The sequence below is a fragment of the Callorhinus ursinus genome, unplaced genomic scaffold (assembly GCF_003265705.2).
Source record: "Callorhinus ursinus isolate GAN/ISIS: 27379988/994484 unplaced genomic scaffold, GSC_fseal_2.0 scaffold12, whole genome shotgun sequence".
In the NCBI taxonomy this organism is placed as follows: domain Eukaryota; kingdom Metazoa; phylum Chordata; class Mammalia; order Carnivora; family Otariidae; genus Callorhinus; species Callorhinus ursinus.
The window spans coordinates 80,403,587-80,411,717 of record NW_027397074.1 but is presented as its reverse complement, the minus strand read 5'-3'; the positions used below and the strand labels follow the sequence as shown (position 1 = coordinate 80,411,717).

General features: G+C 35.8%; 1 pseudogene; it reads right to left on the bottom strand.

The window, feature by feature from the left end:
- Window positions 1–6,578: 6,578 nt before the first annotated feature.
- On the bottom strand, window positions 6,579–7,174 carry LOC112810878 (olfactory receptor 2A2-like; annotated as a pseudogene).
- Window positions 7,175–8,131: the final 957 nt, after the last annotated feature.

The window sequence follows — 8,131 nt, the reverse complement described above, 5'->3', positions numbered from 1 at the left end:
GGACAGGCACATGTTTAACTTTACTAGATACTGCCAAATGGTTTTTCAGTATGGTTTTATAATTTTAGTTTCCCACTTGATATTAATTGTATATTAGCCATTGTGATAGTTGTGATTTTATTGATGATTAATTGTACTGAACACATTATATGATTATTGATCTTTTGAATAACCTTTTGTATGGAGTACCTGTTCAAATCTTTTGCCCAGTTTTTGAGTTTTTTCCCCTCATTGATTTGTAGACATGCTTTAGAGAATCTAGATCTAAGTGCTTTGTTGAACATGTGTACCAAAGCTATCTTATCCCAGATTGTGGTTTGCCTCTACACTTCCCTGCTGATTCTTTTGATAAACAGAAATTATTAGTTGTAATGGCATCAGCTTAATTTCTTCTTTTATGATTAGTGCTTTTAGCTTCCTGCTTAAGAAAACAACCTACCCAGAGGTCATACTCCAATTTTTCTCCTAGAAGAATAATCATTTGCTTTCATGTTTAGATCTAAGATGCACCTCAAATTATCTTTGTGTATGGTATGAAATACGGGTGGAGTTTCTTTTATTTTTTTTTTTTTGGAAAGATGTCCAACTGAAAAGATGTATTATTGACCCATCTAATTACATTGGCAATTTTGTCAAGAATACTGATGAAATACATATGGATCTATTATTGTATTCTCTATTCTATTGATTTCTCCTTAAACTAATATGGTTAATTCAACACTATATATTAAGCCTTATAATCAGAAGTGTAAAGTTTCCAATTTTGTTTTTTCCAAAATTATGGATACTTTCCTTAAATTTTCATGTGAATTTTTCTGTAAGATTTATGTTGTTAAATATGTGTATTTAACTTTAAAATTTTTCATTTTTAGTTGAACTTTTATTTTGATATAATTGTAGGTTCACACGCAGGTGCAAGAAATAATACAAGGGTTATTATATTACCATTATAATACTGTGCACTCTTTACTATTTTCCCTTTGGTAACATCTTCCAAAACTGTGATACAAAATCACAACCGGCTTGTTGACACTGGTTCAGTCCAGGTACATAATATTTTCATCACTACAAGAGTCTCTTATGGCGCTTTTTTTCTAGTCACGCCCCCCTCCTTCCCACACTCACTCTGTCCTTAACCACAACCTTTTCTCTGCTTCTATAATTTTGATATTTCAAAACTGTTACATAAACGGAATCATATAGTATATAATCTTACATAACTGGCTTTTTTCCCTCTGGAGATTCATCAGGTTGTTGCATATATCAATAGTAGCTCTTTTTTATTGCTGAGCTATAGTCTATGGTGTGGATGCGCCACAGTATAACCATTTACCTGCAGGTGAACATCTGGATTGTTTCTGTTTTGAGCTATTACTAAAAAATCTTCTACATTTGTGTATAAGTTTTTTTTTTTTTTGGTGTGTGTATAAGTCATTTTCCTGAGATTTATGTTTTGGTATTTTTAAAATTGTGAATTAAATTTCCTTGGTAGTTACAGGATTATGTGAGTGAACTCTTCATATTGGGTGAGTTGTGGTAGTTTGTGATTCTCAAGCAAATGGTTCATTTAATCTGAGTTATTTGTAATTTCCTTTATCACCCTTTGATGTCTGCAGTGATATCCCCCATTTCATTCTAATATTTTTAAGTCGTGTCTTTACAAGTACTATTGGAGGTTTCTAAGTTTTATTGGTATTTTAAAAAAACCTGTTTTATTGATTTATGTTGATTTTTGGTTTTAAATTTCGGGTTTTCTGTTCTTATATTAATTCCCTCCCCTCCCCCGCTTGCTCTGACTTTATATTGCTCTTCTTTTTCTAGGTTCTTGAAGTAGGTATATCTATTATTCATCTGAGACTTTCCTATTTATGTACTTATGTATTTATTCATTCGTCTAATTCCAATATAGTTAACATATGGTGTTATATTACTTTCAGGTGTACAATAGAGTGAATCAACAATTCCGTACATCACCTAGTGCTCATTACAATAAGTGCACTCCCTCATCACCATCACCCATTTCACCCATCCGCCACCCACCTCCCCTCTGGTAACCATGAGTAAAAGTTCTGTTTCTTGGTTTGTCTCTCTTGCCTTTGCTCATTTATTTTGTTTCTAAAATTCCACATGAGTGAAATCATATATGGTATTTGTCTGATTTTATATTCTCTAGCTCCATCTATGTCATTCCAAGTGGCAAGATTTCATTCTTTTTTATGGTTGAATACTATTCCATTATATATATATATATTATATATATACCACATCTTTATCCATTTGTCTATCAATGGCCACTTGGCCGGCTTCCATAATTTGGCTATTATAAATAATGCTGCAATAAACATAGTGTGCATGTATACCTTTGAATTAGTGTTTTTGTACTTTTGAGAAGTATACCCAGTAGTGCGGGTGCTGGATTGTAGGGTACTTCTGTTTTTAATGTTTTAAGGAACCTCCAGACTGTTTTCCACAGGAGCTGCACCAGTAGGGCTTCCCACCAACAGCGCAAGAGGCTTCTCCTTTCTCCGCATCCTTGCCAACACTTGTTTCTTGTGTTTTTTATTTTAGCCATTCTGACAGGTGAGAGGTAATATCTCATTGTAGCTTTGAGATTTTTCCTCTTTTCTAATGCATATTTATTGTAATATAAGCATTTATTGAAATATTTCCCTCTCAACACTGATGTTTTCATTTTCATTCAGTTCAACGTATTTTTTAAAAACTTTTTCCCTTTTTTTTTATTGAGAGAGAGAGAGTGTGAGTGTGAGTGCATGAGCAGGGGAGGGGCAGAGGGGGAGAAAGGGAATCCCAAGCAGGCTCCACGCCCAGCATGAAGCCCTATGTGGGGCTCAATCTCATGACCTTGAGATCATGACCTGAGCTAAAATCAAGAGTCAGACGCTGAACCAACTGAGCCACCCAGGTGCCCCTCAATGTATATTTTTTAATTTCCCTTGAGATGACTTTAACTTATTTAAAAGTAATTTTAAAATTTTCAAATATTGGGAGATTTTCCTATTTTTCTTATATTGATTTCTAGTTTGATTCCATTGTGGTTGGAGAACCCACTCTGTATGACTTTTATTTCTTTTAAATTTGTGGAGATATTTTTTATGGCCTAGACTAAGTCTATCTTGGTTTATGTTTTTTCCTGATTTCCTGTGGGTTACTTGACCATTTTTTGAGTTCCATTTTGATTTACCAATAGTGCTCTTGTTGTATCTCTTTGTATACCTTTTTGGTTGTTTTTCATAGCTTAGTGGTTACTCTAGATATTATATATACATCATCACATTCAATTGATGCCATTTTTTTTTACCAGTATCAGTGAAGTACAGAAACCTTATCTCCTTTTATGTCTTAACTCTCTCCAATTTATAGTAATGGTCTTCAATTTTCTCCTACATAACTTTAGAATAGCACCAGATAATGCTATAATTTTTGCTTGAACCATCAAACACAATTTAGAAAACAAGAGGATAAGAAAAGCCTATGGAGTTTACTCCTAATTTTGCTTATTTCTTTCTTCCTGATATTCCCAGTTTCCTTCCTTTCTATTTAGAGATATCATTTTTAAACAGTTTTGTAGTGTAAGGAATTCTATGTTGATAGTTTTTAATTTCACTACTTTAAGATGGTATTTTGGCTTCCATTTGGAAGCCAAAATACCATCTTAAAGTAGTGAAATTAAAAACTATTACTGTTCCTTTGAAAGTAATACAGTTTTTCCCTCCGACCAATTGTAAGGATTTTTTATCTTTCATTTTCCATAGTTTGACTAGTACATTTCCAGTGAGGTTTCTTTTTATTTTTCCTTTTTTAAAAATTTGAGTGTAATTGACATACAATGTTAGTTTCAGGTGTATAACAGTGTGATTCGACTTCTCTACACATTATGCTGTGCTCACCACAAATGTAGCTGCCATCTGTCACCATACAATGTATTATAATATCATTGACTATATTTTCAGTGAAGTTTTCTTAGGTTTATCCTGCTTGAGTTCTTTGAGCTTCTTGAATCTGTATTGATATTGCTTATCAGACTTTATAAGTTGTCATTATTTCTTTAAATAATTCATCTGTTCCATTTTTTTTTCTTTTTCCTTCAGGGACTAGGAAATTAAGGTTAGACCTTTGCAGTATTTCCCACAACTCTACTTTGTTCTCAAGTTCTTTGTTTTTTTTTTTTTTCCTCCCACTACTTTAGTTTTGGAAATATATTTTGAACTGTATTTGACTTCACCAATCCTGGTTTCAGTTGTATTCTGTCTTCTGTAAAATATATCTAATGAGTTATTTATGTAAAGTTTTTTTTTTTTTTTAGATTTAGAATGCTCACTTGATTATTTAACAGATTATTTTCTGTTGAAATATTCTGCTGTCATTCATTTTTAAATTTTCTTTATATCGATTATAGGTATTTTGATGTCCTTGAGAGAAACTCTCAAGACTTTTGAGATTTCCATCCACACCCCCCCCCCCCCAAGAGAGCCATTAAATTACTTGAAGATATCCTTGCTCCTCTTATGGCCAGGTTTTAGGCTGTGTGATGGTGAGTGTATTTTATTTTCTCCCTTACTACTGGGATATATAGCATCTACTCCTAGAACATGACAATTCACCCAAGATGTGGGACTTCTGGAATCCCAACTGAGTTCCTAAGCTTTTTACCAGTATCTCCCCATTCTGGCTGGATCTGAACTCCAGTATCTTCCCCTGCATTTTTTAGTTCCAGATTCTCTGTTCTAAATCCAGTCTCCTGGCAGCTTTTTCCTACTAGATCTCCCTTAACCCATTTCCTTAGTCCATTTTCACATAATTAAGGAGAAAACTAAGAACTCAAAAGGCACTTTCATTTATGTTTCTAGGATTTTCTCTCTATTGCTATCCCTCCTGTGGTACACTGACCCCCAGTTCCTAACTGACCTAGCAGACTTGAACTCTGATCACTGCTTTCTCTGATCCCTGCTTGGGTTCCATATTCCTGCATGAAGACCAGGGAAATGCCCTCCTGGGGTAGCTGTGGTAAATGTGATACTTCCCTCATGTCCATCTTCTCCATCATTTCGATGACTGTCAAACATTGCTTACTATAGGTTGAGATCACGTAATTATTTACAGCAGGAGGATAAGTCTGATACCAGTTATTTTCAAGACAACATACTATTTTTTTAACATGTGTCTCTTTATTTTTTATTGTGTTATGTTAATCACCATACATTACATCATTAGTTTTTGACGTAATGTTCCATGATTCATTGTTTGCATATAACACCCAGTGCTTCATTCAGTACAATATACTATTTTTAATGCAAAAGTATAAAATCTTTTTCCTGCACTTAAAATTTTAACTAAAAATATAGTTAAAAGATTACTGAAGAAAAGGGGTCTTAATGATTTAATTTCATAAGAAAAGAGACTCATTTAGGAATGAAAAGTATGTCTTAGATGTTTTGGTCACTTTGATGACATTGCCTGGAAGTCCCAGTCCCTGCATGATTATTATTTTAAAAAAAATTATTTAGAGAGAGAGAGAGGGAGAGAGCGAGCGAGCACATGGTGGGGAGGGGCAGAGGGAGAGGGAGAGTCTCCAGTAGACTCCTTGCTGAGCACAGACTGAGCCACCCAGGCAACCCCCTGCATGATTATTAATGTAGTTTATCTACTGGGAAGCCAAGTCTAGTATGTTACTCTATTCCACCATATATTTATTAATTTATATTGCTAGTTTTTTTTTTAATGATTGAAAAGCATGACAAGGTGAAATATTATTGCCTGAAATATTTTGCTGCTCTGGAAAATAAAAAGGCAGAAGCTTTGAGGAAAACTTTGGCAAGAGATATAAAAATAATGTGGAAGTGAGGTACTTAAAAGAATACATCTGTCTTTAATTACATGTGTTGTAAAACATAAGTGGGAGACTACAAGGGAGAAAGTAGGTGGGAAGGGAAAATGAAAGCACAGTATAGGAGGGATGGAGATATTTCTATAGAGCTGCAAGATAGTTTTAGCTTGTTTTTGCTACATACTAAGAATTTCTCAACTCTAGTCGGAACACTTGGAATTTATTAGCTATCCAGCAATGACTCTCAGTCCTTTCTTCATATGACTCACCGGTGGGATTGTAAGAATACACAGTTCAGCGATGATTGTATATGTTAAGCTACCATAGTCAGAGATTTTCCTTCTGGGTGCTCATTTCTCTGAAAAATATCACTTGTTACCAGGTGATGTGAATTCTTATGATTGAACTGATTATTTAGGGTGATGTGTTGACATTTTGTTTCAACAAATAAAAATATTGTCTTAAGATACTATTTCTTGAAGAAATGGGCTCTATAGATTTTTATAGCATTAAGCATATTGATAATCCAGATGTCTCATCCCTGAACAAAAATGCTCCAAACCAGAGACTATCCTCATACTTCAAAATATTTTCTACTTTTGGGTAGAGTCTTGAACAATTCACATTTTCTTATCAAACTTTACTGTTTGTTAATTTTTCTGACCTTTAAGTCATTCTCAAACAACACCTCAAAGGGAAAAGATCTGACCTAGCTAAAAGTTCTATTCTCCCCTCACACAGACCCTGTCTGCAAAGCGCTATATAAGGCATTCTTCACCTGAGCATTCCTGCGGCTGTAGATGAAGGGATTCAGCATTGGACTGAAGAGACTATGAAAAAAGGGGAGCTTTTTTTTCTTTCTACTGTCTTTGACTAGAGTCTGGGATCATATAAACCACCATGGCAGTGACAAAGAAAAGCCCAACCACACAGAGATGGGAATAGTAGGTGGAGAAGGCTTTTCTTTGGCCTTCCATTGACTGGATTTTCAGGATGGTTGGGAGGATGCTAGTATAGGAGACTAGCACTGAGCAAAGGGGCTCAAATAAGTTAATTACACATTCAACAAAGATGACAGCTTCACTGATCCAGGTGTCAGCACTGGCCAGTTTGAGGACAGGTAGGATTTCACAGAAGACATAGTCTACTTCCTGGGGCCCACAGAAGGACAGCCTTAGAAGGAGAATTGCATGGACCAGAGCCAGAATAAATCCACACATCCAGGAAGCAACGGCCAAGACTGTGCACTCTTTCCAATTCATGATGATAGTGTAATGGAGAGGGTGGCTGATCACCACAAACCCAGGACATCACCACCAAAATCAGCATGAAGTCTGCTTTAGATGCGCTCTCCCTCACACACACACTTTCTCTCTCTCTTTCTAATAAATAAAATCTAAAAATATATATATATTTTTAATTAAAAGCTTAGGATATATTCCTAGGGGTGGAATGGCTGAGTCAAAGGACACTTCTTTCATTTTCTTGTTAAGAGACAAATAAAAGCAGGAAAAATAAATATTTCAAAGCTTAACTTGGACAAGAATTCCTCAGTAGGAAAGGTGGCTGACTCCACAGTTTAGACTTTGTAAAGCTGAGTTCATCCTTCCCTTGTAGTTTTCCTACCTGATGGGTACTTATTTTTTTTTAAGATTTTATTTATTTGTGGGGCACCTGGGTGGCTCAGTGATTAAGTGTCTGCCTTAGGCTCTGGTCATGATCCCAGGGTCCTGGAATCAAGCCCTGCATTGGGCTCTCTGCTCGGCGGGAAGCCTGCTTCTCCCTCTCCCACTCCCCCTGCTTGTGTTCCCTCTCTCGCTGTCTTTCTCCCTCTGTTAAATAAATAAAATCTTTAAAAAAAGTTATTTATTTATTTGAGAGAGAGAGAGAGAGAGAATTAGTGGGGGAGGGGCGGAGGGAAAGACTCTCAGGCAGATTCCCTGCTGAGTATGGAGTCCAACACTGAGCTCCATCCCGAGGCTTAACCAACTGCATCACACCCCCTGACGGGTACTTCTACCATCCTGGCTCCTGAGAAGCATCCTTTTTAAATCTGACTCAAAGTAGGAATAATATCCTATCTTGGGGTTATTCTTACCATTACCTGATAAGTGGAAAATGAGAAAACAGGGGAAAAAAAAAAGCAAGCAAGCAAGCAAGCAAGAAGAAAGAAAAAAATAGAGGCTCCTCAAACTTGAATTCAACCTGCATGGTGGATATGGAGAGTCATCCCTTGAAGACAAGACTTTCACTCTAGCTGCCAGTAGATAGCAGCCAGCTACCAGC